Source organism: Anneissia japonica, unplaced genomic scaffold, assembly GCF_011630105.1.
Source record: "Anneissia japonica isolate Jap-2015-1 unplaced genomic scaffold, ASM1163010v1 scaffold573_len2283161_cov171, whole genome shotgun sequence".
Taxonomy (NCBI): Eukaryota; Metazoa; Echinodermata; class Crinoidea; order Comatulida; family Comatulidae; genus Anneissia; species Anneissia japonica.
The window spans coordinates 565150-568477 of NW_022719802.1; positions in this window are offsets into that span (position 1 = coordinate 565150).

Here is a 3328-nt window from a genome sequence, read left to right on the forward strand (position 1 = left end):
GGAAAAGGTTATTGGCCCGGGACTAAATGTATTAGGATGAAAATATGTGGAAAATCCTAGTGGATCAAGGTAACATTGATGATGATTCCAGATGGAGCTTTGGATACAGCGATGAAAGTGACTATGAAGCAACTGCCAACTGCAAAGGCGACACAGTTGATGCAAGTGAAGAAGAGGTCATCATGGTTGATAATGTTCCAAACACCACCAATGCCAAGACAAAACACTATTACAACCTTCCTAAAGTCGACTGCTTCATTTATTAAAATCACTAAGGAATCTTAAAAAGAAAAAAAAATCTAGCAAAGATGAGTGTTTGAGTCTGTTAATGCAGCCTTGATGACATCACCAAGTCCTGTTGAATAAAAGAAGAATAGGAGGCGCATGACAAGCAAGTCAACGTGAATACAATAAGTGTACCTAACAATACATTTCATATCCTACTGTAACTTATATCACAATAGGCAAATTTAAGAATAATGTAAACACACACTTATTTTCTTTAAACGAGAAAGATCCGAAAGAAAACAAAAACAAAGACAAATTTTTAGTTGGGCAAAAGATAACAATTTAGATATCCTTCTTGTTCAGGAGTCCCACCTCACCGAAGACCGTACAATCGAATAACATTTTATTTAGGAAGGTGATACCACAGTTTTGGCATTTCTTTTAGTATAGGGGTGTCAATTTTAATTAAAAAAGAAGAATATTAATTATATTCATTAAAAAAAAAAACCCAAATTGATGACATAGGGAGATTTATTCTCTTGAATATTGAAATTGGTTGCATATAATACGTAATAGTAAATGTATATGCGCCAAATGATAGTAGGTTAAGAAGTTTCTTTTTTAGAAACATTCGGATTAGCTGAGTTTTGTGAAACAGAGTACATTATTATTGGAGGCGGTATGAATTGTATACAAGAGGTGTTATACGATAAAAAAGGAAGCAAAACGAAAACCAATAAATCTGTGTTTACAATTAAAAATTTAAAGAATAAATTGAAATTGATAGATGGTCGGAGAACTCTTAACAAAAACAAAATACAGTTTACATGGCGTAGACAATCTACCAACCTTTTTATAAAAGGCTAAATTACTGGTTCATATCTAAAGGGTTACAGGATCTAGGATATGTGTATTCATGTGACATTAGGTCTGCTGTGTTTGTTCACTGACCATCAAAGTGTCTCAATTAAGATTAACGTATTTAACGAAAAACGTGGTCGTGGATTATGGAAATTTAATTCGGATTTTTCAAACGACACAATGTTTATCGAAATAGTTAATAAAAATAAAAATATTAAAAAAGAAAAACTACAATAAGATAAAGAAATAAATCAATTACATATCGACCTGGTATACAGACACGGTAATGAAAAAAATTATTTAGAATTTTTTTAAAAAATAGAAAAAAATGTATATGTATGAAGCAAAAGGTGCACAAGTTCGCTCAAGGACAACATTGATAGAAAAGGGGGAAACCAACTAAATATTTCCTTGGTAGAATGGTAGAAAAAAATAAATTTAAATAATATAAAAAGCCCAATGGAACATACACTAAACTCACTAAAGATATATTAGCCGAGGAAGTTAATTACTTTGAGAATCTGTACTCCAATCAAAATATAGATATAAATAAAGTTCATGAATACTTAAAATCATGCAAATCATCTAAAAAACGAGTCCAGAGCAACAATCCTTTAAAAGTGAAATCTCTGTTGCAGAGTGAGAAATGCATAAAATGAAAATTAATAAAGCACTTGGTACAGATGGACTTACGGTAAAGTTTTACCATTTTTCTGGACAAAATAGGGTCTTTAGTAAGTAAGCCTAAACCAGGGGTTAGAGATAGGAAAACAATCATATTCACAAAGAAAAGGGCTTATAAATCTTGGGTGAGCACGAGGATCTTGATAATTAGAGACCCATTACCCTCTCCAATGTTGATTATAAGATTGCCACCTTTGTTTTAACAAAAAACTTCAAAAATATAATTAAATATAATAGATAATGATCAAAACGCCAGACTTTAAGAAGATTTAGTCGAGTACATAGATAATGAAAACCTAACAGGTACAATTATAAGTATTGACTTCAGTAAAGCTTTTGACATTATAAGTACAATTTTCTGATTAATGCACTTTATCATTTCAAATTCCGTGCATGATTTATAGAAAGGGTAAAAGTTCTATATGGTAGTGTCCCATTACCCTCTCCAATGTTGATTATAAGATTGCCACCTTTGTTTTAACAAAAAACTTCAAAAATATAATTAAATATAATAGATAATGATCAAAACGCCAGACTTTAAGAAGATTTAGTCGAGTACATAGATAATGAAAACCTAACAGGTACAATTATAAGTATTGACTTCAGTAAAGCTTTTGACATTATAAGTACAATTTTCTGATTAATGCACTTTATCATTTCAAATTCCGTGCATGATTTATAGAAAGGGTAAAAGTTCTATATGGTAGCACTGAGTACATTGTAATGAATAATGGTTGGTGCTCAAAGAGTTCTAGGTAATAAGCAAGGTTGTCCTTTATTTGTTCTTTGGAAAGATTCAGGTCTTCAATTAAATAAGAAAAAAACAAACCCATGTGGTTAGGCCAATTTAAGTTGAGAAAATATATACATTTGATATCAAATGGACAAGTGGTTTCAACATTCTTGGTACTGTATTTTTGGTGGCCATGACAAAGTTTTTTGTAATAAAAAAAATGGTATGAAAAAATTGAAGCCTTAAAATATATCCTTAATTTATGGCGTAAAAGGAATTTTATTTAGATGGTTATAATTTTACAACAATTAGCATTAGCAAAGCTTGTATACAATGCTAGTATTTTAGAAACGCCTGCATTTGTATCAAAAACAGTCGACAATATTTTCTATGGTTTTTTTTTTGGATAAAAAACGGAAAAAAATAAAAAGATTACATCTTATAAACGAGTATGAACATGGTGGTATCTCAAGTGCAATCATTTAAAACATCATGGGCTAGACGTCTTTTTAATGATGAAACGTCTAGTGGGAATTCTTACCGTCTATGTATTTTAATAGAATTGGCCCACAATGTGTTATTGGAGCTATGTCACACTTAAATGTAAAAATAAAAAATAAAAATGTGACGGTATGTGACTAGTTTTTATCTAGGCGTGTTACAGGCGTTAACTAGTTTTAACGAAATTACAATGAAACCCAACATGCTATAATGAAATACTAGAACAAAATATTTAGGGAAATAAATGATAACTACAATGGACTATCACTATTGTGTAGAAACTGGGTAAGATCAGGTATAATAAAAATCAAAGATATTGTA